At 45.1% G+C, this 27145-nt stretch overlaps 1 long non-coding RNA gene across 1 annotated transcript; it reads right to left on the reverse strand.

Moving 5' to 3' along the window:
- Positions 1–299: 299 nt before the first annotated feature.
- On the reverse strand, positions 300–10427 carry LOC122889123. Its single transcript, XR_006380814.1, has 3 exons — positions 10326–10427; positions 7375–7598; positions 300–599 (listed from the first exon to the last, which is right to left on the reverse strand). It is a non-coding gene; the product is annotated as an uncharacterized LOC122889123 (long non-coding RNA).
- Between the last annotated feature and the right edge of the window lie 16718 nt (positions 10428–27145).

Here is a 27145-nt window from a genome sequence, read left to right on the forward strand (position 1 = left end):
CTACATCAGGAACCCCAAAACATAGACATCCCTATGTCTTAGAGGACGCTGGGATATTGACCATTAATGACGGATTGTGATAGGTGGTAGAGAACTTTGCAAGGACACTCCAAGTATTTGAAGTATAGTTTAAGTAAGGAAAAATATCCTCGAACTAGGCATGCCACTCTCTTGACTAAGAAAACATTTTCAACTCCTATAGATAAACATGCAATGACAAAGCACAATATAATTTCTTTAATACGGTAACTGAGTTCCATGTAAGGCTTTTTTTCTCTTCATTCCCTACTCCGTTTCCTTCTTCTCTGTGCTCAGCGTTCTAACTTTCCGTCGGAAGCTACCTCAGAGTCTTCTTTTTATCAAGCTAATTGTGTCACCTGCTTGTTAAAACTCTACGTGTGCGGCTGTCTTAATTTCAAGGCAATATTTACTCCATTCTTCCTGCTGTCTTGAATCCCATGTTGTAAAGTGATTGTCCTTGGGTGGTTTTGCTCGGAGGAAACTGACTGATCTTCCTCTGAGCGTTACTCGGTGTCATCCCGAGGACTCACTTGTACAGTGTCATTCCATCACATGACTTCTGTCATTAGCATGCACATCTGGGAAACGAAGGACAGAGTTTTCAGGAGTTAAACTACCTCGAATCAAATTAAGAAATTATTGTGGGTTAAGGTTTTGGTTTCTTAACTGATGGATGCGTGGTGGGTAATTCACTGAAAAGATAAAATGTGTTTCTTCTTCCTGTTTCCCTACAGTGTTCATAACTCCTGGACGCTGGCCCTTGCTGTAGGGGCTTCTGACAGGGCAGAAAGCAGAAGCTCATGGAGGGCAACACTGCCACCGGCCTTTTTTTTTTTTTTTTTTTTTTCCTTAAAGATTTTATTTATTTATTTGACAGAGAGAAATCACAAGCAGGCAGAGAGGCAGGCAGAGAGAGAGGAAGGGAAGCAGACCCCCTGCTGAGCAGAGAGCCCGATGTGGGACTCGATCCCAGGACCCTGAGATAATGACTGAGCCGAAGGCAGCGGCTTAACCCACTGAGCCACCCAGGCGCCCTGCCACTGGCCTTTTACAAAAGTTGGAACTCACTGGATTCAATGTATTCTGTGTCCGGGGAGGGGAGACACTCTTTCTGTTGTTTTCTTTCTTCCTTCCTTCCTACCTTTGTTTCTCCTCCTCCTTTCTGTAGTGAGATCATGAGGTACAGATACATTGGAGACCCACACGCTCTCTTTGGCAGTCCCACTGGGGGAACCCATGTTGGCGTAACAAGACACCTGTGCTTCATGGGAAAGCAAGAAGCAGCTGCTTGAATTGAGAGTGTACTCCTGGCTGGGGGTCACAGGCTCAGAGAATTGTGTGCTCAGCAACAGTCAGGATGGGCTCAAAACACAGGTGGTCCTTCTGCCTTCTGAGTACCATTCAGACCTTCCAGGCTCTTGGTGTCTTAGAGAGCAGAGAGGGACACTGGTAACCACAGAAACAGAATTTTCTGCTGCTCCCCTCAGAATAGGAATCCCAAATCAGAATTACTTTAATTAAGGAAATGTTTCCATTCCTGGGGTCCATGGATTTAGGTTTGCAAATGCATGTCTTCCACAAGCATCTGTCATAGAAGAGAGTGGCACTCTCCTGGTCCCACGGCCATGAGGAAATTTTGAAGCTCTTCAGACAAAGATACCCACCTTGGAGAGTCAACCCACCTTTGAGACAATGTATGTAAAAATCTCTGTAAAGCATAAAGTGCTAAAAGTGATTATAATTTTAAAATAAAATGTGTCAGCTATTGCTTGAAGGACTTGGAGTAAGAATTCCCTATGAAATAGTACTCAGAAAATTGCTTTAGAGATTTACAGAACTGGATTTCCAAAACGGAATTGTAACCCAAAACATCCTAATGGGTCTTTAAAGCCATTTCAGAAGGCCCGGTAACAACACACCCCAAATCTCATGTTTGCCAGTTCCCCCGCACTCTATGAATTTTCTTCATCTGCTTGTGTGTGGTTGAGCCAGTGTAATGGCCATTTTGTTGGACAAAAACTGTAGCCTCTCCATGATTTCATATTGTTTTCCTATATTAGTGAGAAGATTTCTGGTTTCTGGTCAGACATGGGAAGAGCGGGCAATGCATCACTCCTGTCCTTCCAAGAAAAAGGGTGAGCAAAGTAAAGATCAACAACTCTTCTTGGATCCATCAGAGAACGGAGGTCCTGAGCCAACAGCTGCCCCTCACACTGGAGAGAGACGGGTAGGTAGCAAGAGTCAGTTTACTTTGAGAGTTAGAACTACCCCACTGAGACTGGGCCCCCCATACTTTCATGAATTTGACCTCCAGGAGCTCTGCCAAGTTCTCCTGTGAAGACTGAAGAAAAAGTGTGTGCATTTGAATGGCAGTGCATTTTGAATGCACCCAGAGCATTTTGTTCTCCTTAACAAAGACTGCCCAAAGGGAAACTACTTTATCCAAGCCTCACCCACCCGCCTCACCCCCTCCAGCTCCCTCTCCCTGACAGACTGAGACCTAATCACAGCATTATAAATACCTCCCCTGCCCCCAAACCTTGCCACCACCCCAGCGGGGCTCCCTTGTTGCCAAAGGGGAATACTACTAAAGGACTGCAAGCCTCAGCCCCATTTAAGAGTTTTTAGGAATTTTTGAGAGACAAGAAGGGGCACAAGAGCCAGGACACTTAAGGGAATTTTAGCCTCAGACATTACAGCTATAGCAGACGGCAAACACAGACAGATAAACATAAAGCCTTACACAAGGCCTCTGTATCCCAGCTCCTTTCGTCCCACGTAATGAGAAAGGCTCTTGTGGTCAGGAAGGGCTCAAGGATGATCTTAGAGGCGAGGGTGGGGACACACTGTGCACCGCTGCCCCATCGTTACCCACAGGCTATGAGCTCCATTGCACACAGTCCCAAAGACATGTGATCCGTCTTGATGGCTGTCCACCAAGCTCTGGAATCACAGATTACCAGTATGGGATAGACTCATCCAGAGCTGGTCCAATCCTCACGTTACAGATGAGAAAACTGAATTCTAGAAAGGTTAAGCAACCACCCTGTATCATATAAACAGTGGGAGAGTTCCATCTCGAGTCTGGCTTTCCTCCCTGAAGACATGTATGTGCAACCAGCAAACTAATGAAATGGGCTGGACCCTTGGGGTGTTCGTTTAAAGCAAAGTTTATTTTTTGTCTCCCACTGCTCCTGTGTATTTGCTCAGTGGTAGAATTTCCTTCCTTACCTCTGAATGAAAAACACATTTACTTTTCATCAGCACGTTCTCAAGTTTAGTCATTTATAGTGCCCAGGCCTCCATAATAAGCAAAATTTCAAATGTGACTCAGTAAAAATCTAATGTTGTCCAATCCTTTCATGCACACACCCAAGCCCAGGCTGCTGAAGCCTGACCCCTCACGACGGGAAGGGAGGGCTGGGTCCAGGCCACTTCTCCTTCTGCCACAGACATTTTGGACCCTGTCAGGCTGATACAGGGGGAGCAAGAGGCAGCAGTAGGCAGTTTTCAGATGGTTATTCGCTCTAAAACAGTTGAAGTCTGACTCTTCTCCCTCCTAGGAGCATTTCTGAGCGCTTTCGGAAGACCTTCCCTAGCCATCCACAAATGCTTCCTGTGAAAGACCAGGTAGTAAATGTATGAGGCTTCATGGGTCATACAGTCTGTCATGGCTGCTCACTTCTGCCACAGACAAGACATCAAAAAGAGGGTATGGGTGCATCCCAGTCAATTTGTCTTCACAAAAGTAGGCAGCAAGCCTGCTGGTCATGGTTTGCCAATGCCGGGACCCTCCCACTTGGGCCAGCTCCCAGGTAGGCTTCCCTTGGCCTGGGCAAATGCAATTTGTTTTGGGGTTGCTCACTGTCCTCTCAAGCCTATTGAAAGAGGAGAGCACCTCCAGCTTCTCTTCTCCTGAAGGCTAGAGGCCCCCTGAACGGGTTCAAAGGCAAGACTTGATTCCTGCTAAGCAGGGGCTTAGCAGATGAGGTCAATGGGAAACGCTCCTGGATTATTTGCCTACTCAAACAGCTAAGTTGACCAACCCATCAATCTCCTTCACTCTGCCCTTAGGAGAGAGCAGGGCCCTCTTGGACCTTGTGTTCCTTGGCCACGAGTCAAATCCAAATCCACTCCATCTAATGCCGGAACGCAAGGTTTCTAAGTGGTCCTTCCCAGCCCCTGTGCTGTTCTAGGCAAGAGGCACGGGCAGAACTTAAGACACAGTGGCAGCAGTCTCAAAATAAGTAACCTCCACAGATCCCTTCAATCTCCGACCACGCAAGTCTTTTGGCCCTTGGCACAGGTGAACTATCTGACATGGTTGAAAATATCCATGGAATTGTTTATCTCACCCAACATGCAGCAACTACTGTCTTCCTGTGTCAGCAAACCAAGGCCAGAAGTGCCCATTTTCACTCTGTGCAAATCAAGAGTGCTCAGCACTCTTGGCTGGTGCTCAGCAAATGTCAGTTCCTGTGTTACTCTTTCTTCCATCTGAATTCCAGTCCCCCAGCCTGTCCCACACTGGGATCACCTCTTTCCCTAACACAAATGTTTATTTTTATCATAACGAGGCTCTAAAAGGTGTGATGAACACACACAACAAATTAATGCATGCATGTTCACAATCTCCCGCTTTCCCCCACTGCCCGGGTTCAGTGGTGGGGAGGAGTGGGCAGAACAGGAGAGGACAGATTTGAGGGGGGAGAGGGAAAAGAGACAGTGGAGAATAGTGGTAAGACAACTGTGTGGTGGGAAGAAGGACATGATAGGGTAACAGGAGGCCTTTTGCAGTGGGCACTGGGGAGCCAGAAAGGGGAAGAACAATTTTTGGAGGCTTAGTGGTATGCAGGATGCACTCCTTGAAACCACTGAACCCCCCTTTCAAGAAAACCTGTAAGAAATATCTGTATAACCCTTTGCAGTTTCTGGAAGAATCTGCACTGCACTATTATTGTCAGGGAGGGCTGGTGTCAGCGGAGGAAGGTTTCAACGTGGCTCAGCGCTACTCAGGCCATGTTGTGAGCTGTTGGAGAAACACAGTATGGCCACTAGCTTTAGTCATACCAGGCACCTTCAGGTAGGGGATCTGTGTGGCTCACTCGATCCTAACAGTCCCTGTTACTATCTCTTGTCCCAGCACAATAACTAGTAACACTGTCTTTCACCCTCAAAAGTGTCCTGGTTTGGCAGACACAGGATGTGGCCGCTTTTCCTTTAAGGGACCATTTTTAGCCCCATTGCGATGCTCCTCACGGCTCAGAGCCCCGAAGATTCAAATATGTTTTCTATCGTGAAAAAACAGGAGTCACCAATCATTTCTACGGACAAGAGCAATTTGTGTTTAAAAAAAAAACAACAAAAAAAAAACCCAACGCTTGGAGAGTCGGTCACACATTTGATCCCCCCAGTCTGGGGAAATGACGAGTAATTTAATCAGTGCCTGTTGCAACAGAAGGGATTGTGACTCGGCATAAATGTGGCCCAAATGTTGCCGAGGCTCACCAGCCTGGAGATGCGTCAGTGTCAGTAACACAGGCAACTGATCCTGCCCACACTCTCCTGGCTCCCTGCACCAAGACCTCCCTCCTGCCTCCTCGCAACCGCAGTACTTCTGGGACTTTCCCATAACCAGCTTGTCCACAGCATACCCCCCAGAGGCATCTGTCACGTTCTTCACTTTGTATTCTGCCTCTTGCTGGTCCAGGAGAGCTGCCCACCCAGGCACTTGAAGGAGCCACATTCTTGCTCTAGCTGACTGAGTCACAGATGCCTCTCTCCTTCCCCCTCCGCTCCCCCCCGCTGTCCATCCTGGGGCCACCGCAGAGCTGGGCTCCACAGAGAAGCCCAGGGAAGGGCTCTCTGTCGACCGCAGTTGGTCCCCAGCTTCTACAGCAGCAAGTTCTCGCGAGGAGTCCTTCATTTTCTGGCTCTTAATCCTTATCTCCTTTGGAGCTCCAACCAGGCCTAAGGGCTTGGTAGGAAACTGTGTGGTCTTTATTCTCTTCTCTCCTCACCCCTTGGTCAAAACAAGCTCCCGATCACATCACTTCACGCACACGGAAAGTTAGTGAGGGACATGCGAACTTTGAAAGGTATCCAATACCTCACCCCATCTTATCACATCAGAGCTTTTCTAGTAATTAGAAATACTTGAAAATAGAATGGTGTGTCTGGTTAGGTCACGATATGTCCATAAAACTGGCAATTTTCAAGGACTAACTGGATCGGGGTCATTCTCCAGAGTGTTACAGGAATCCCTTCATTGGGTGAGAACTTCAATGTCAAGGCCACCAGGACACCTGCAATTCTGGGTCTGCTATTCAAAAATGAAGCTACTGACTATCCACAGACACACTCAGAGATGTGAAAATTTTGTTTCAATCACGGCACATGGATTAGATCACGTGATTTACAAACTGAAAAAAAGAGAAGGGATAAAAAATGTATTTCCTAGGCAAAGCCACCCGTTCGCTTGCCTGATTATGCTTCTCCCCTTGCTCTTAATCAATATTTTGGTTTGGGACAGACATTCATTTCAGACCCTTTATACTCTTGACTTAACTACATAGATCTGAATGTCAAAACCTTTTATACTCATACTTTATGGGGCTCAGAGGCTGTCTGCACTGGTCTGAGTGACAGATGAGCCTGGCCCCCACTCTTTAGTGTGCGTGGCAAGGTGCCCGGTATGCCGTCACTCGACGCTCCGCCTTCCCTTCAAGGAGATGGGGTTAGGTCGTCTTTTATCACTTCCTAGTTTCCCGTCACATACTGTTCATCGGGGCAGGATGACTGACAGGATGTATACCGAGTTATGAGTAATAGTCTTTCCCTAGCAGCTCCTAATCTTTTATTTGGTTGCTGTTGCCATACCAGTAGCATTTCTTACCAGGGGGAGAGGTCCTCTGAGCGGAAGTGGGGGGAGGCCCTGTGCGAGGAAATGAAGGTGTAGCAAAGGTTACTCCCTGACTTCCATTTGCAGAAAATGCACGACTTTGGAGAACTGAAGCCATGTAAGGCAGTCTAAGTAGTTTTGAAGGCTTAGTCACACCCTCACATTTAAAAATACCACCTTACGTAAGCTGGGCGTATGTAGACCATATGCGATCTCCAGACCCTTTTGCTCCTCGTGAATGAAGGAGCTGCGTACAACCTGGTGGGGCGCTCTCTCTCTTCCTCCACCCCGCAACTGGATAGGCACTCAAGCGTTATGAACATGGAAATAATTAATTCTGGAAAATGTAACCATCAATTGCCGTCATTCAAATGTGTTTATGCATACAAATATTTGCATTCACCTTGCAAAGATAATACAGTCAGATATTTAAAAAATATATTTCCTCTCACCTGCAAATAATCTAGGAGAGGGATCCCACAGTGGCACGAAAGCATTTTCAGCTGAGCCAGGTCTGACCAACTGGTGTTGTTCTGTCTTCCTGAACCTTCCCCGTACCTTTCCTCCATTCCCATTCCCATTTCCAAAGCTCTCCTCTGCTTTTTAACTTCACAGTGAGGCTTTTGGAGTTTTTCAGCTCTTTATATGGTTCTAGAATGTCTGGAGAAAAGCTGTTCTAAAGAGAGAGAGGGGGAGAGAAAAGAGAGAGGGAGATTTCTTTTCATTCCTTTTATCTTTATTATTGCCTTTTCGCCTTCCCGGTTTCTTTATCCTTGCTATCTCTTTAAAATCACTTAAACAGTCTTATGTCTAAATACACGAGAAAAGCACATATTATGATTCACTACTTAAACAAAAAATATTTATTTATTGGCCAGCTGGTGGGATTGAGAGCTACTACCCTGCATGTTTTTTTCTCCTCTGGCCTGGAAGTTTCTATCCCCGTTTGGGTTCCAGCCCAGGGTAAAGCAAGGAGCACCAGAATCAGTCTTGAAAGACCAAAGTCTGAATTCTTGTCGCACTATTAATTCCCCATTTCCTTTATGCCATGCAGATTTAAGATTTATGCAAATACACACACGTGTAGATACACACACATATTTTATGTAATTATATAGTCAGTATAATATCCATTCTCTTCTTCTGCTTTATTCGTTATAAATTCCCAGAGACTTGGGATGCCTGGGTGGCTCAGTTAGTTAAGCATCTGCTTTCAGCTCAGGTCATGATCCCAGAGTCCTTGCATCAGGCTCCCTGCTCAGTGGGGAGTCTGCTTCTCCCCCTGCCTGCTACTCTCTTTCTCTGACAAATAAATAAAATCTTTTAAAAAATTGATAGAGATTTGTTTGGCCCCAAGTTTTCCGCAACTAACAGAGTTGATTTTTTTGAGGGCAGAGTAATAGTGTTCTCCATTTTGCTTTCAAATAAGCAACAACCTTGGGAAATTGAGGTGTATCGTATGTGTAAGCCCGTGCTCCCTGAGCGGGAGGTGTCAGCTACACACTAACTCTCTGTTGTGTAAAGAGATCATCTAAATCCCTTGAGTGGCTGTTCAGCTAAAATTTAGAGGCTCTTAATCTTATATTTGATGCTAAACCAAATAGGCCCTTAGGGAAGAATTAAGAACAAGCCAGACAGTATAAAATTCTTATTTTGTGAAAGTTGAATAGTATTTGTTGCATTAGCTATAACCTGAGTGATCACCCTGAGGGTTAGCTGTACAGACTATCTGCCCTTGAAAATAAAGTGCTCTAGGATCCAGACGGACTAAAGAGATTCAATACTTTCATCTTACTATTTGCCATTCAGAGTTTTGCCCTTTCAGAACCCAGAATGTCACTGAGATTAATAGATAAGGTCATGACTCCAAGACCACAATGAATCAAAACCGGGGGTGTGCCGGGGTGGGGGGGGGAGGTGAGCAGCAGATCTTGACCTAAATGCCATGAGCTTTCTTTTTGTACTCTTGAGTCTTGGATTTTGTCCACAGAAACACTACCATTATCCCAAACAACAGAAAACAGAAAAGATTCAACAGTAATTAGCAAAGCTTTAAGGAAACAAAAATGAACACGGATTTCTAAGACACTAATTTTTTTTTTTTAAACATGAACTCTCCTTTGGGTTGATGTTATCATCACTTAAAATATCTTGTCTTGTCTCAGAAAAATTTATTATCTGTGAACACATTTTTCTTTTAAAACACAGATTCTGCCTGAAGTCGAAGTTGAAATGAAAGCAACTCAAATACTTTTCCATAAGACTAGTTGAATTTGTGGTTTTTTTTTTTTTTTTTTTTTTTTAGGTCATGTGTACTTATTGCTCTTGCCACAGATCTTTTTTTTTTTTTAAGATTTTTTTTATTCATTTGACAGAGATCACAATCCGGCGGGGCGGGGGTGTGTGTGCAAGGGGCATGGGGAAAGCTGGCTGCCAGGGTGAGCAGAGTGTCCAATGTGTGACTCGATCCTAGTATCCTGGGATCATGACCGGAGCCAAAGGCAGAGGCTTAACCCACTGAGCCACCCAGGCACCCTGCCACAGATCTTTTTCCCCAAGGATTCTTTGGGGTTTCTTCCTACATTTACTTGTGAATAAAATTATTCTATTCCTCTTGTTTACATTTCTTCTGTGTGGCTACAGCTTTGCTAGACACGTTAGTAGCGACCAAGCCCTGTCGTTGCTTCTAGATACTACAGCAGCTTTTGTTGGTACCAGGGTTCTGGTGGGGACTTGCGGCCCCTACTGAACACCACACTGTGTGCCCCAAGGGCTAGGACACACCTGCTGGGCACCGCCAGGCTGCTGGCGGCTAGTCTCTGCCGTCCTGTGGGCACCATTGTTCTCCCCGTTCTCTTTCCCCCAGACATAAGGCACTGAGATATTGAAACCTCAGGTTGAGGAGTTGGTTGGGGGGGTTCTGAGTTGTAGAATGTTCCTTGAGCAAGTGGGAAAGATCCTTCACTTCCTTTTAGTGCTATCCACCTATACACTGGCCCAGAAACTACACACCCAAGGGTTTTGTGAAACGGCTCTGTATGTAGCTGCCATTACACTCATCATCTGTTTGAAATGACATATAGGCCGAATGAGTTCACCGGGGCTGCAGCCGGAGACAGATCTGGAAGCTAAGCACAGCCATTCACGCCATCTCTAGTCGTAGAAGAAGGCTGTCTGCCTGCCCTCTCCTCTCTTAGGACCAGTTTTCTGTATGGGTAGTTTTTTTTTTCTCCCCCAGGACTCATTCTGGCTGTCATGTAAAAAGACTGCCATTTACCCAGGCCATGTCTGAGTTCCAAACTTGGACTTCGGCACCATGACTCTCCATATAAGGTGACCCTCTCAGGTGAGAAAAGGAAGAACACGAGGCAAGAATTCTCCCAACCCCCTCAAGGAAACTTACTCTTTGTGAACTTCTGTTACAACACATGCAGGCAACTAACTCCTATCCACCGCATACAGCCATTCTTCACTACTTTACTTCCCTTCCTTCCCTGTGCCTCGGTCTCCCCATCTGTAAAATGGGGATAATAAGACATAGGGTTTCAACACATAGGGTTTCTGTGAGGCTTAAATGAGTTAATATGTTTCATGCTTAGAAAAGGGCTTACACTGTGACTGCTAGTGAAGTGCTTACTTAATTACTTAAGTATATTAAATTTACTTAATTTACTTAAGGGTTTACTGATCACTTCCCCAGCTTTTTCTGATTCATTTTGTCACATCCTGTATTTCATTAACTTAGTGGTTTTCACAGGTGACCTAAGTTGGTTTGCTTTTCCCTTTCCCTTTTTTTATTTTTGTCTCCCTACTTCCTGTGTGAGGATTTTCCTTTAAAACATCCTTCCTGCTTTTGTTTCGCTTGTTTGCTAGGATTCCTCAGAGGTCTGCTTTCTCATTCCTATAGCTGCTGATCTCAACTTTTTTTTTTTTTTTCTTCCCGCCCCAGGCAAAATGGGAAAGCTGGCCGTGCTTGAGAGTCAAAGCAAGGTCTAGCAGGATGGGTGCCCGGGAGGCCGGATCTAGGAGGGAGGGACGTATTAATTAATTATCCCAGAGGAGGAGGCAGGAGGCGCTGAGAGGAAAGTGTGCCACGCTTCCCCAAATTCAGGGACAGGGTGAGCCTTTCACAACGGGACAGAGCGGGGACAGAGGGTCAGCATGTGGAGACACCCCCACAAGCCCCGCCCAAGCTCACCTGGAGCCCTAAGCCTTCAGCAAACCCAGGGCAGCTCAGCTGCGCTCTTTCTCCAAATCAGCATGCTCCTCGCAGCCCTGGCCCCAGTGCATTTTTCCCTTCTTCCCAGAATGAAGCCCACCTGTCTTTGGGGAAATCAGCTCAACCTTTCAGGTCCCGACTCCCGGACAAGAGGTCTCCCCACACACCACTCTGGGGGCATACTGTTTTGTTCTGCTGTCCCTCCCTCTTGCCACAGTCACAAAATTTACGTGGGGTCCTCATGATGCCATGGAGGCTCTTCCCTGAATGCTAGCAGGAGCCCCTGGCAGGCTGGGACTTTGTATCTCCAGGCCTGCAAAGGGTTTGGCACAACCCCGTGCCCACTCAGCCAGGTGGTGGCGGGACAGACTGAATGAAGGAAGACGTAGGATGATAGAAGAGACGAGGGGTGATATAGGTGAGATTGTCCTTGTGGAAAGGATGTGGGACTGAGTATGGGAAGCCCAATTTTCCGTCCATCTAGGGCAGCAGGATAGCTCCGTGTTGTAAGAAGCAAATGAGAAGGGTGGGCAGAGACTCTCTCCTGGGAGTGAGGCCCTTGGGGTCTTACCCTGAAAACCTGCATCTACCTGGCTGGTGCAGCTGGGGCTCCTCCATCTAACCCCTATGCCTCAGGGTGGCTGAGGTCAGGTTCAAGGCTCTCCACCCCTTCCAGACTATGCAACTGGCCCCTCCCAGGAGGGGGAGGGACTCTGAGAACAGAGCCAGCCTGTGCTTACAAAGCTGGCTAAATGGGCATCCAGGGCCCACAAAGCCAACCGGCCTGCCTACCTGCTCGAGGGCTCCTTTTCCCATCTCCGGCACCGTGCTTCAGGCCTGCGCTGCTCACAGCGGTGGCTTTTAGAGCCCTCGGAACCTGGGGCCCCATGCTCCGTGCTCCAAGCAGCCTACCTGTCCCAGCCACAGGCTCTTGGCCCCTCAGTGTCACCCTGGCCAGGAGGCCCAAGTCCAGGCACTGGTTCCATCTCAGGAAGGCCTGAGGCATCTCTGTGGAAATCACTGTGAAAGAACAAAAATTCAACTGAGGAACTGGAGATCAATTTGCTCTATCTAAAAAACAATTTACCAATAGGCAGCATCCCATGTAGCAAGTAGAGGGGAGCTCTGGGGAGCCGTAGAAAATGGAAGGTTTTTCTAGGAAGGCAGTTATTCGCTAAAGAAAGTAACGGACTCTTCCAGGCGAGGTCTCCTTTCCTTAGGGGAAGGGGCAGAGGGTCCTATTAGGAGGATGACCTCATCTTTCCTCAGGGGTTGGAGAGGGCCCGCGGGACATTCACCTCATGGGTGCTGATCAGAAATTGCCTAACTGACCCGTTCAGACTACATTTCTGGGGGAGAGTGACATTGCCGATCGCTTAGATGTTAAGTCCTCGTTTGGTGATCCGGCCTCGGTGATGCCATTTTGGGCCTGTGGTTTTCTTTTCCACACTACTTTTTTTTTTTTTTTTTTTTTTTTTTAAGTCATAGGCCGTGTCCCACAATTAGGCCACTGTACTCGGGCCTCCAGCTGCCGGATCTCATCAGGGAAAGTGCTGAGCTCATCAGTGCCGTTTCTGAGTCCCTGAATTGTTCTGAGGGGCAGTTCCTCCCGTTGAGAAAATGTGACTGCAGGGATAAGAGGGAGAGACCTGTGGACGTGAGGGGGGCGCGAGCCAACCTCCCATTCCTCAGCTGGGTGGGTCCATTATTTGCTGACTGCCTACCGTGTGCCGGGAGCCGGGCACCCCCTGACCTTGACCTCCACTGCGCAGAAGCGGAAGCTGCTGCTGGAGACAAGTGGCCTCCCCTCTTCAGCTCCCAAGAAACCGGAAGACCAAACTCATCCACGCAGCCAACGCACGTTTTGATTGGTCGGAAAGAGAGCCGGCGCAGACTCAATGGGCGAAACGCGGCGAAGTCCCGCCCCCGCGCCCCAGAGCAAAGGAGAGCGACCTGCTTGCTCTTGTGGGGGCGGTGCAGCCCGGCTTTCTTCCTTTTCGTGCTTCTGGGGTGCAGTTTTGCTCACAGCTGGGCAGGGCTGCGTCACATCCTCTGACTCACACCCTTGACAAGGGAGGGTGTGTCACCTAGAAGCATTCCTTCGGGCTGACCTCAGCAGCTGGCCCTGATCTCAACCCCCCTCTGCGAGGGCATAGTTCATGACCGCTGCCGCTTCCGCCCCCCACCCCAACCCTCTCTCTGAGAGTCAGCAGCCTTCATGTGAATTCGGAAGTCTCACCTTCTCAGACACTTTCGCCCCGAGAGGGAGACCTGTGCAGAGCAGACCAGGAAGGGGAGCTCACCAGAGCAGTGCCTTGGGGGTTCTGTTGTTCCACAGTTGGGGTCACTTGTAGAATAGTAGGACACGTTCTTGGTCACAGGCCCCTGTGTGGTGAAAGAGGTGCTGAGGGACCCTCCCCTTCAGCCAGTCCAGAGGGAGCGCCAGGAAGGCAAAGAGGGGCTGAGGGAGAGGGGTGGATCGGGGGTGATTCTTCATCTCCATGAATCTGTGTGGAGAATCTCAGTGAAGGTAGGAAAAACAGAGCCCTCTGAGGGGCAACGGGAAAGGTTAGACTGGTTCAGGTAGGTCTACTGGCTCCGATGAAATGCTGAAAGCAAGCTGAGAATGTAGTTCTCACTTGGCTCCTGAGTCATTGCATAACCAGATGATGTGGTGACTTTTGTGTCCTCCTGTTTCCTTCTTTATTTAAGTGGAGCCGGTGTCACCTCCTGCCATCACCCAAAAGGAGACAGAAAGAACATAAGCACTTAGACGATGATGGCATTATAGTCAAAACCCTCTATAGAGTTTGGTTATGCTGAAGTGGGATTTGCATTGACCTGTTAATATGAGCAGGAAAGAAGAGGTGTAGTGGAGAAATTTCTTGGTGGGTTTTCGCTGCTGGGTTAGGATTTCAGGGGTCCAGCTCTGCCTGGGAAGGTGGGCAGATTCAGAAAAAAATGCACTGCGTCCCCTGAGGGCTGGTCCCCTAAACAGGATGGATGGGTCAACTGTCAAATTCTTAGAGGCGGGGGAACACCCAGGGCGGTATTCTAATGGGTAAAAATGTCTCCCCACTAATGGAAAGTGGAAGAGAAAGAGAAAGGCAAAGAGGGTGAGGGAAAGATAATGTGAGAAGAGGAAAGAAGAAAAAACAATGTCCCTCTGTAGGGAGACTCACCGTCAGGAGAAAGCCAATGTTAACATTTGAGGCAGTCTCTCCTAGAGTAAGCCATTCAGCCATCTGGGGAGGAATGGTGATGAGAGAGAACAGGATCAAGACTCTTCTTTAGGGCCCTTAATTGTTAATAGTTGCCGTAGAGGATCTTAATTATTCCGATATTTAAATAACTTTAGCCATAAGTTAAAAGAATGGTTACATCCAGCCCATACGCCCAGGACAAGACCAAGAACACCTACGACTCCCACGTTACCCCAGAACCACCCACCACATAGACTGCTAGAGCTGCAACAAAAGGCAGATTCTAATTCTAATTCTAATTCTAATTCTAATCAGAGTCCCTCTGATTAGGGTCCCTCATGAGCCAGGAAGGCCTCATCCCTTGCACACAGCCCTCAGCTGTGTTTAAAAAAAGCCATGTGTCTACTCCCTTTTTAGGCTGGAAGGAGCCATTTGTCCAAGGACATAAACCTCAAAATACTGCCAGACTGTCCCTATGAAGAAGCATCGTGGGTTAAAACTTGACAGGAAAGATAAATCCCAGAATTGTCAAGCTAAATGTCAAGGCAAGGTACTGGGGTTGCATTAATGATGAAGTTCCCTAAGGTCTGTGAAAGGCAGAGACCTTCACTGCTGAACAGACAGAAGCAGCGGTTGTTTTTTTTTGTTTTGTTTTTCTTTTTTGTTTTTGTTTTCAGGAAATAGCATCCAGAGAGCCACAAAACTGGAAAAGACATTACAGATTATCTTCTAATGTAAACCCTGGGCTAAATTGTTCCCCCAAAAGATTTTAGATGGACTCATTATAACAAAAATAAACATGTTTATAAGTGTTCCTAATAATGAGCAGTACTTGAGAGACAGAAAAATAAAGTTATAGTTTTAATCAGGCTATAAGGTACAACAGGTTTTATGGTTGGGCCAAAAGACCAGCTCATGGTATGGAAGTCAGCCCTGGGTCCTCAAAACTGTACCTTCCCGTTCCCACCATGGTCTGTGTTTCTGGCTCTCTGCCCCCACCAAATTCCTGCTCTCTGGTGAGTGGAGTCCTTCGCCGTGGAGAGTGGGGCCACAGCAAAGGCCGATGGTAATATTAGGAAGCCCTCAAAGATGCTTTGCACATGTGTCCTGGGAAGGGTGGTATGTAGCGACTTTCGGTACAGGAATTTTCAGGGAGGTGAGGAAGGATTTTAAAATGTGAAGGCCAGAGTGCCTGGGGGACTCAGGTGGTTTAACATCTGACTCTTGATTTCAGCTCAGGGGATGATCTCAGGGTTGTCAGATCAAGTGCCTCATAGGGCTCATGCTGAACACAGAGTCTGCTTGGAATTCTCTCCCTCTCCCTCTGGCCCTTCCCCTGCTCACTCTCTCTTTCTCTCTTTCCCTCTCTCTCTCAGGAAAAAAAAAATGAAGGCCAGTAAGAGGAAGTCTTTACTATACTCCTTACTATACTCCTATACTTAGGAGCATAAATGAATGAAGAATTTTATGCAAACCAATTTCCCATATGAAGCAAGAGGTTTAAAAATGTTCCTATTGCTTTAGTGATTCTCTCCCAAGAGAATCATCAGAAATGCTCCCTCCCACCACAAAACAAAATTTTAGTTTTGAAATTAAAATTAAAAAGGCTGGCTGGGCCAAGTCATGTAGAGGAACCGGGCCTCTCATATGTTGCAGGTGAGTATATAGAATGGTAATTCCACTCTGGAAAACTGTTCAGCAGGTTCTAAAATGTTAAACTAACATGTGCCCTATGACCCAGTCATTCCACAACTAGGTACTTACCCAAGACTTGTACATAGGGTATTCTCAGCAGCAATTTTATAAAACTAGAAGCAAACTCAAATAGTCATCAAAAGGTGATGAACACCACTGGGGTAAATCCATACAATGGAAAGCTGTTCAACAATAAAAAGGAATGAATTACCTCTAGGTTAGTCTCAAAATGATTAATGCTGAATGAAAAGGGTACACGTTCTATGATTCTGTGTATACACATTCTAGCAAAATGCAAGTTGATGCAAGAGTGAGAGAAAGCCTATCAATGTCTACTTTGGGGCTACCTTGAGTATGGGCCGGGTGGGGCAAGGCAGGAGGGAAGGATTACATGGCCACAAGGAAACTTTTAGGAGTGGTGATTATGTTCAATATCTTGGATTATGGCATGATTTCATGGGTGCAGATACGTGTCAAAATTTACCAAATCTGGGGTAGCTCAATTAGTTGAGCATCCGATTCTTGATTTCAGCTCAGGTCATGATCTAAGGGTCATGGGATCGAGCCCGACATTGGGCTCCCTGCTCAGTGCACAGTCTGCTTGAGATCCTCTCCCTTTCCCTTTGCCCTTCCCCCTGCTTGTGCTGCTCTATAAATAAATAAATAAATAAAATCTTTTAAAAAATTACTAAATCTGAAATTTAAATATCCACAGCTTAATTGTGTATCAAATAAATATAAAAAAATAGCTTTTAAAAAACAATATGTCCTTTTCATCCTTGTCTATCTTACATTGTTTAAATTATCCTACAGAATTCACCTCCATACGTCTTCCTCTGGGATCTCTTCCAGTTCTTCCCCTCCCTCACTTCAGAAGACAAAATTAAATTTTCCACCTCTGTAACCCCCTTGTACCCTTTTGTACCTAGCTCACAGTTTTATGTTTCTGGTTCATTGTTATGTCACTCTAATAATTTCTTCATTTCCTCTTCTCTTCAGCCATACTGGGGACCATTCCTGTTGATTGTCTAGTCAACTAAGGATACTTAGAAATGTTTATGATAAAAATAACATCCTGGGGTGCCTGGGTGGTTCAGTGGGTTAAGGCCTCTGCCTTCGGCCCAGGTCATGATCCCAGCATCCTGGGATGGAGCCCCACATCGGGCTCTCTGCTCTGTGGAGAGCCTGCTTCCTCCTCTCTCTGCTTGCCTCCCTGCCTGCTTGTGATCTCTCTCTCTCTCTGTGTCAAATAAAAAACAAAAACCAAAAAACAAAAAAACCATCCTAAAGATTACATGGCCAGTGCCATGGGCTCTTAATTAGGTGGAAAGGTACTGCAGAAACCTAATAAATCATAAATAAATGCATCAAGCTGTTGTTTAACTAAAGACAAGCAACTCCTCAGGACATAAATTCATAAGGCCTGGTGGAAGCCGAAGGAACAATGCAGTTTATTAGCATAATAGTAAAGGAAAAGCTGGGGATAGAGAACTTGTCTTGGACTTGGGTTTTTTGTCATTAGCTTTAAAAATGTTTCCCTGTTAGACTACCTTCAATTTCTAATCAGTGTTTTCATTTTGATTAATTCCTTTAAAAGTTGTAAAACACTGTATTTTGAAAATTTGAGCACAGTCTAAAAGCTAGAGGGACGCCTAGGTGGCTCAGTGGGTTAAAGCCTCTGCCTTCGGCTCGGGTCATGATCCCAGGGTTCTGGGATCAAGCCCCACATCAGGCTCTCTGCTCAGCAGGGAGCCTGCTTCCCCCTCTCTCTCTGCCTGCCTCTCTGCCTACTTGTGACCTCTCTCTCTCTCTCTGTCAAATAAATAAAAAATATCTTAAAAAAAAAAAAAAGCTAGAGACACTGTTTTAGGCTCCCAGTCACTATCTAGGACTTGGAGGAGTAAAATTATAAATCCAAGATCACAATTTTCTTTATTAAACTAAATCTTTTGGGTGATCTTAGAAAAAACCAATTAACCTATTCTTTTTTAATTAGACCATTTACCAACCCACTGACTGGAAAGTCACAAGACAGAAGTAGACAACTTCATCTTCCACAAGCAAGCCAAGCTCTTGGACTTCCATTTCCTCATCTTTTACATGGAAACAGCAGCCCTTGTGCTCTCTGAATCATGACGTGAAAACAATAACACAAAGTATGACCCAGCAATTCCACTCCTAGGTATATACCCCAAAGAGAAAAAGACGTCTGTCCACACAAACACTTGTACATGATATCCACAGAAGTTTTATTCCTAATGGCCAAAGAGTGGAAACGATCCACAGTGTTCCTGGACAAATCAAGGGTGGTATAGCCACACAATGGAATATTATTTGCAATAAAAAGAAAGGAGGTACTGATACATGCGATGGCATGGGTGAAACCCAAAAATATGCTGAGTGACAGAAGACAGTCACAAAAGGGCTTATATAGTATGGCTCCATTTATGGGAAATCCAGAATAGGCAAAACTCTGAAGACAGAAAGTAGATTAGGAGTTGGGCAGGCCTGGGGAAGATGGGAGCTTGGGACATGGTAGCTAACTCGTGGGGAGGGGTTCTTTTGGGAGTAATACAAATGTTTTAAAATCAGCTGTAGTAAATAAGAAAATTTAAATAAAATAATATAAAATAATAAAAATAAAATAAAATAATAAGATAAAAAAATAAATTGTGGTGATGGATATAAAACTGAACCAACTAAAAGCCACTGAATTGTGAACTATAAATGGGTGATTGTATGGTGTATGAATCATATCTCAGTAAAGTTTTTGAAAAGGAAAGCATTTCTATGATAATTGTTAGGTTTAAAGGCTGGTGATCTAGAGATACAAAAGGCACACAGCAGCACTTCCTACACTTGAATGTGTATACAAGTCACCTGGGGATCTTGTTAAAAGGCAGATTCTGATTCACTATGCCCTGGGTGGAGTCTGAGATTCAGCAGTTTTAACAGGTTCCCCGGGAAGCAGAAGCCACTGCCTCAACATGTTGAGAAGGATGTAAAAGACATAAAACATGGCCTTTTTTTTTCCCCCCAAGAATCTGAATAAGAATTGGTGAGATGTTACCCAGAAAATTTTAAGAAGATATGTTTGAGGGGCATCTGGGTGGCTCAGATGGTTAAGCAGCTGCCTTGGGCTCAGCTTGTGATCTCCAGGTCCTAAGATTCAGCCCCACATCTGGGGTCCCAGCAGGGAGTTTGCATTTCCCTCTGCCACTCCCCACTGCTCATGCTCTCTCTCTCTTTCTCATTCTCAAAAGAATAAAAGAAATCTTAAAAAAAAAAATGTTTGAGAGGTGTGTGTGCAGACTTCAAGTGCAATACAATATGGTTAGGCTTGTCCAAGTTCCAGTGGTTAGGACTCTAAGAAAATGACCATCACTTCTTTCAAGCCCTGACTCAGTACTGACTTAATTTTGGCCATTGTTTCCTGACTACGCCAATAATCGTTTCCTTGCTTTGCTCCATCTCATGTATAAAAGTCACAGGACTTGGGCATGCCTTTGATCTCCAGTTTTTATTTTTTCCATAGGGTCACCCTGTTCCCAATTAAGGATGCTGGACAGACACCTCACAACCAAGAGTTAGGGTCTTTTTTGGGTGTAAAAGTGACGTAGGGAAACCTTCTAAGATTTTCATACCTCTTAATAAGGTAACATTGCTATGAATGTCTATCAATCAATCAATGACTGAGGAAATTGCTGAGGGCTTGAGACATGGAGCAGTGATCACATTACAGCTCAGTGATTGACAGAGAGAAATCTCTCACCACAGGACTATGGCACGTCACATGTTTCCTTGACTTTTGAATGCAAACTAGTTTCCTGAGGATATCTATGGATGCAAGAATGAGATAAATAGGAAGATATATCTATTGTTACATCTTATGTATTATTTTAAAAATCTATTTTTAGCATCTCTCAAGATCCCAGATTTTACCAGGAACTGAATAGTACCAACTAAGAAGCTTTAGAAGAAGTTTTATGAACTCTATGGCACACCCAACAGCCTCAGCACACTCTGGAGATCTTCAGTTCTTGTCAAGATCCTCCTATTGTCTTAACTTCCTCCGAACTTTCTAGATGACAGGAGCTGGGAGAAAGGCACAGCTCCTGCAAATCCACGCTGCCGCAGCTAGAAAGAGTCCACTGCAGTCAGCCCCTGGCTCTGGATGCAGAGAATATAGCTGTTTGCAGCCAAAGAAAACACTTCCCCATCTGGGAGGCCCTCTGAGTGATGCAGACATCACTGTCCCCCACCTCCCGAGAGCTATTTGTTTGGAGGCAGGGCTGGGAGAGGGAAGACGGTTGTCTGCTAAGATGTCCTGCTATCCTATTTTTGCTTCCTGCAATGCGATCCCCAGGAGTTTGGGTAGAAGCGATTACCCTGGCACTTTAGAAAGGAAGTTGCTTCTGAAACCAGATTCTTCTTGGCAGCGTCCTGACATGACTTTATTAAGGCGGATGGAATAATCTGCTGAGCATTTAGCTCACTTTCACAGACCTTTCTGACCCAAAATGGAGAAACCAGGCAGAGGACTGAACTCCAACCAGTGTGGCTGTCAGGGACCCTGGGAGAGACTCAAGAAGTTTGTGGACGCCTTTATTCCAGGATAAAGATACATTACTTCGGAAAACTGAATTCCTGTCACAAAAGCATAACACTTAGAAGCCGCTCAAAAACAAGGCACCCTTGTGCCATGGCTGAGAAATGAGAGTGTGACTTAAAGCTCTTCCAAATCTGGGGAAACCCTGTATAACGGGTATATACAGGACCCTGTATAACGAAATTTTCCCCTCAACAACATTCCTGTAAAGTCACTGACAAACATTTCAGTGATTTGTAAGCTTCTGTACACTTAAGGATTTAGGTGGTTCTCAGAAAATTTCATCTGAATTTTTGCCTAAGCATTAAAGAAAAATGTACTTCCTGTGGAGGGAATCCCATGTATAGGACTCGTGGTGTAGGGAGTTCTCTACTGCAGGTCACTTAGTAAATGTGTTTCCTATAGACCTAAGATTACATACAGTGTGTTGTAATCCTTTCAGTGCTGAGCTCTGCTATCTGGAGCCCCATTAAGAGGTTTAGTTGCTGGGACACCTGGGTGGCTCAGTCGGTTAAGCCGCTGCCTTCGACTCAGGTCAGGATCCCAGGGTCCTGGGATCAAGTCCTGCTTCGGGCTCTTTCCTCAGAAGGGAGCCTGCTTCTCTCTCCACCTCTGCCTGCCACTCTGCCTTCTTGTGCACATTCTCTCTCTCATTCTCTGACAAATAAATAAATAAATAAAATCTTTAAAAAAAAAAAAAAAGAGGTTCATTTGCTGGGAACATTGAGATAGCCTCATCATAAAGCAGAGATGTCCCACCCAGCTGGTATCATACTAATATTCAGACTTAGAAACAACAACAACAATAACAACAAACCTCTCTACAGTACAGAGTGTAGAATCAGCAGCTTGGGACATTTGAAGATTCTTGCTCCTTTTCTGCCCAGTAGCCTCAGTTTGGTGCAGAATGGAAACTGGTGTCTTACGATGGTCTGGCAAAAAAAAAAAAAAAGACAAAAAAAACCAAAAACCAAAACAAACAAACAAAAACCAAACAAGCAATACAATTTGTACTACTTTCTTTGTCCAGGTGTCCTGCTTGAGGCTGGCCACCAGGCTGACAACCCTGAGGGAGGGAGACATCTCAGGAAGGTGCCATGGAATCACAGCTATTTCAATGAAGACATGCTGCCTGGGGGCCCAGAAGCAGGGCCTGGGCAACTGGGCAATCACCTTGGACATCCTCCATATGCCCATCTGAGAGGCCCCATGAAGCCTTCGCGAAGTGGGGGCTGGTGGTTTGGCAGAGGCAGTGGCCTGGGGAAGAGCAGATGGTCCAAGAGAGAGAATGTGCTCCCTCAGAGGGTATGGCACAGGAGGCATCGTCGCTCTGGGAGTGCATCTGAGGTAATTCCATGGAAAATTGTTCTAATAAAGCTTATGTGCATCTGTTACTACCCACCTCATCACGACACATTTCAGAGAGATGACTGGTATTTGCACGACATGCCTAAAATACATAAAATGTTCCTTTGAATTTAACTTTTGAAATTAATAACGGAGCACCATGCAGTCATTATCGCGGTGGAAAATGCCCAACAGAGCAGCTTTGGTGTGGAAGACAGAGACCATGGGGGTCCCAGCACAAAGGCAAGCGCACGGGGCAAGTGCACGGAGCAACCGCACAACCATGAGGCAGCTGTGTTGTGGGGGGCGGGGGAGACACTGGGCTTAAAGACCTGGTTCTAGTCTGAGTCCTACCACTCATCAGTCACAAGGACTCTCTGGCAAGTCACTTAGGCTCTCTGAAGCTCGTTATCATGCTCTACACTTGGGGATGTTTATAAGCCTGGAGGGTCGTATAAGGTAAGCTGTAGAAAAGTGCTTTCTCAGCCATAGAGCAGTGTGTGATTTGTGAGGCGCCATCTTTCCAACGTGGTGTCATCAACCGTAAACCATGCATCACCATAAATGTTATTGACACAGTTATCAAACACCTAATGCATACAACATAAAGGGCTAAGGAACGGGGAAACAAAGTGGTTTCAGACATGGTCACTGCCCTCATGGGGCTCATAATCTACTCGTGAGGAAGAATACTCTGCATTACCACTCTCATTGTAACAAGATAAATATACAATACCCATCTCCCCAAAAGTGATCAGTAGCAGTCAAGAGTACTGGGTAGAGAGTGACCTAGAAGTGAGCAAATGCAGAGGAGAAAGGGACACTAACTTTCATGGTCAGGGTAAGACTTGAGTTGAACACTGAAGGACAGCCAGAATGTTGACGGGTCCCCAGGGGACACCTGACCTCAAACATGGTAGAGTGATTCTTGGCAAAGAATGGAAGGCATGTAGCCTAGAGACTTGCCCTGGGTTTACACGTCATCTATTGATTCATCTTTCCAGATCTCAATATTCTCTCAAAATGTGCATCACCTCTCTGGATTCCTACATATATTAGAGAAATGTTGTGAGAAGATAAAGTAATATTTCATATACCAAGGCTTTAAGTCTTTTGGAACAGAGAAGTCAGGCAAACAGACTATTATTATGTCATTGATTGTTTCCTGATATTTTCATTAGATGCCAAACCGAAAACTTCTGTTGAGGCAGTCCAGGGAGTCTATGAAAGAAGGTTTGCCCATTATGTCAAAAGAAATCCAGAGGAGCAATACTTGTATCAGACAAACCAGATTTTAAACCAAAGACCGTAACAAGAAATGAAGAAGGGTACTCTATTGTTACAAGAGGAACTGTCCAACAAGAAGATCTAACAATCGTCAATATTTATGCCCCCTACTTGGGAGCACCCAAATATATAAAACAATTAATAACAATAACAATAATAATCAATAATAATACAATAATAGTAGGGGACTTTAACACCCCACTCACATCCAAAGACAAATCATCTAAGCATAAAATACACAAGGAACCAATGGCTTTGAATGACACACTGGACCAGGACTTAACATATACATTCAGAACATTCCATTCTAAAGGAGCAGAATACACCATCTTTTCAAGTGCACACGAGACAGTCTCCAGAACAGATCACACACTCTGCCACAAATCAGACCTCAACAAATACAAAAAGACTGAGATCACACCATACATCTTTTCTGACCACAATGCTGTGAAACTTAAAGTCAACCACAGGAAAAAATATGGACAGACCACAAATACATGGAGGTTAAAGAACATCCTGCTAAAGAATAAATGGATAAACCAGGAAATTAAAGAAAAGATTAAAAAATACATGGAAGTACATGAAAATGAAAACACAATGGTCCCAAACTGTTGGGATGCAGCAAAAGTGGTCCTAAGAGGGGAGTATATAGCAACCCAGGCCTACCTCAGGAAGCAAGAAAAATCTCAAATACAAAACTTAACCTTACACCTAAAGGAGTTAAAAAAAGAAAAACAAATAAAGCCTAAAGGCAGCTGAAAAAGGGAAATAATAAAGATTAGAGCAGAAATAAATGATGTAGAAACTGAAAGAACATTAAAAACCCAATAGAACAGATCAATGAAAGCAGAAGCTGGTTCTTTGACAGAATTGGTGAAATTGGTAAACACTTTGCCAGACTTATCAAAAAGAAAAGAGAAAGGGCCCAAATAAATAAAATCACAAATGAGAGAGGAGAAATAACAACCAACATCATGGAAATACAATTATAAGAGAATATGATTAGAAATTATATGCCAACAAATCTGACAATCTGGAAGAAATGGATAAATTCCTAAAAATGTATAAACTACCAAAACTAAAACAGGAAGAAATAGAAAACTTGAACAGACCAATAACGAGCAAAGAAATTGAATCAGTAATTAAAAATCTCCCCAAACACAAAAGTCCAGGGCCAGATACTTCCTAGGGGAATTCTGCCAACCATTTAAAGAAGTGTTACTACCTATTCTCAAACTATTCCAAAAAATAGAAATGGAAGTTCAGCATCACCCTGATTCCAAAACCAGACAAAGACTCCACTTAAAAGAGAGAACTACAAGCCAATATCCCTGATGAACATGGACGCAAAAATTCTCAACAAGATACTGGCCAACAAATCCAATAACACATTCAAAGACTCATTCACTACAGTCAAGTGGGATTTATTCCTGGGCTGCAAGGGTGCTTCAGTAGTCACAAATCAATCAACATCATACATCACATTAATAAAAGAAAAGATAAAATAAAAAAGCTTTTGACCAAGTACAATATCCATTCTTGATGAAAATCCTCAACAAAGTAGGGATTGAGGTAACTACCTCAACATCATCAAGGCCTTATATGAAAGACCACAGCTAATATGATCTCCAATGGGGAAAAACTGAGAGCTTTCCTTTACAGTCAGGAACAAGATAGGAATATTACTCTCACCACTATTCTTTAACACAGTTCTAGAAGTTCTAGCCAGAGCAGCCAGACAACAGAATGAAATAAAAGGCATCCAAATTGTCAAGAAGGAAGTCAAACTTCCACTCTTTGCAGATGACATGATAATCTATATAGAAAACGCAACAGACTCCACCACAAAATTAATGGAACTAATACATTAATTCAGTAAAGTCACAGGATACAAAATCAACATACGGAAATCTGTTGCATTTCTATATATCCGTAATAAAGCAGCAGAAAGTGAAATAGACCCCATTTACAACTGCACCAAAACCCGTAAGATACCTAGGAATAAACCTAACCAAGAATGCGAAAAATCTGTACTCTGAAAACTATAAAACACGTATGAAAGAAATTGAAGATGACACAAAGAAATGGAAGAACATTCCATGGTCATGGATTGGAAGAACAAATACTGTTAAAATGTCTGTACTACCCAAAGCAACCTATACATTTAAGGCAATCCCTATCAAAATACCATCAGCATTTTTTTACAGAGCTAGAACAAGCAATCTTAAAATTTGTTTGGAACCACAAAAGACCCCAAGTAGCCAGAGCAATCTTGAAAAAGCAAAACAAAGCTGGAGGCATCACAATTCCACACTTCAAGCTCTATTACAAAGCTGCAAGAGTCAAAACAGTACGGTACAGATGCAATACCAGACAAATAGATTGGGTGGAACAGAATGGAAAACCTAGAAATGAACCCACAACCATATGGTCAACTAATCTTTAAGAAATCTAGAAAAATATCCAATGGAAAAAAATATCCAATGGTATTGGGAAAACTGGACAGGTAGGGAGTCAAAACCAGACAAAGGACCTGGATTGCAGGCCAGTTTTTGTTTGCTAAACAACACGGTGTCCATTTTCAGACACACAGCAGAGCCAAGCCACAGGCGTTCTGAGGGCTTGGGGCATGCTCTTAATACCATCATTCCAGGAATATCAAGTGTCTGTCTCCTACCACCTTTCTTTCCCTTCACTGTAACTTTAGAGGTATCACCAAGGAGAAATTCTGGACGTGACAAAGCTTGTCCCGGGAAGGAGATAATCCCAGCCTTCTGGCAACCTGCTCCGGGAGAGCCGCTCCCAGACGCTGGTGTGCGCCCACGTGAAAGTCCTTTTCAGGAACCCTTGTGGGCTGTGTGCTGTTTAGAAATGGTTATCCTACCACAGGTGCGGTCCCCATGTAACAGCGCCCTTGGTTTTCTTCATTCCAGTGCTTTCTCCAGTGGGCCGCTGCCTTTCCAGAGTTGAAACAAAGGGGGGTGTCCAGTGAGGAGCCAGGAAGCAGCGGCTGGCGCACGCGGAGCCTGGATGCAGCGTGAGGGCTGCTATCAAACGCGTGATTCCGAGCTGGATGAGGCTGCTGATCCCAGCTACAGGGGTGCAGTCGGCCCTTGCCAAGGAGGGCGCTCCCTATGCTGCACCCTTGTGTGCCTTCCTCACCCAGAGCGGGGCTCGCAGTCCCCATGCCCCTCCCCTAACCTTGCCATCACAAGAAACCTTTCCACGGGACAAAACACCCCGCAAGTTCCTTCATTCTACCCATATTTCATCTGGTCCTTAAAGGAGCACATGACTCATGTCGGACTCTGCCAAGACCAACAGCATCAGGCTTCTTTTGTGTACGAGTTAACCCCAAGTTCCAGAACCGATTTCCATGAGTGGAGTCCTTGTCGTTTACATTGCAAGGCTCTGAAGTCAGGCAAAGAGAGGACCACACTGGGACCCCGGAAAAGCCAAGCCTCAGGGAGTCCCATAATCTTTCTACTTCGCGGACTTTCTGGGCGATTATCCCGGAGGTATTTTCCTTGAAGACCTGGCCATCGTCTCTAGGTTGGGTTTGGCCTAAGGGATCAACGCAGAATTTATCAAAGAAGTGTTAGGTTCCAAGTGCAAGGACTAGCAGAGTCACTCCAGAGAGGAGTAAGAACGTGAGATGAATTTCATCATTGACCTCAGGGGTCTGTGGCTGCTGCTGACTGCAGTTTGGGACGTCTCAGGGTTTCCATCTGGGAGGAAAAGCAGTCCATATCTCCCAAAGACAATAAAATGGGTTGTTCTGAGAACCAAGGGGTAATACCAGTAAGGGATCATTAAAACGTTGATGAATTCATGCTCCCCAAACAGCGCAAATGTTGATTTTA

Source organism: Neovison vison, chromosome 11 (assembly GCF_020171115.1).
Source record: "Neovison vison isolate M4711 chromosome 11, ASM_NN_V1, whole genome shotgun sequence".
Classification (NCBI taxonomy): domain Eukaryota; kingdom Metazoa; phylum Chordata; class Mammalia; order Carnivora; family Mustelidae; genus Neogale; species Neogale vison.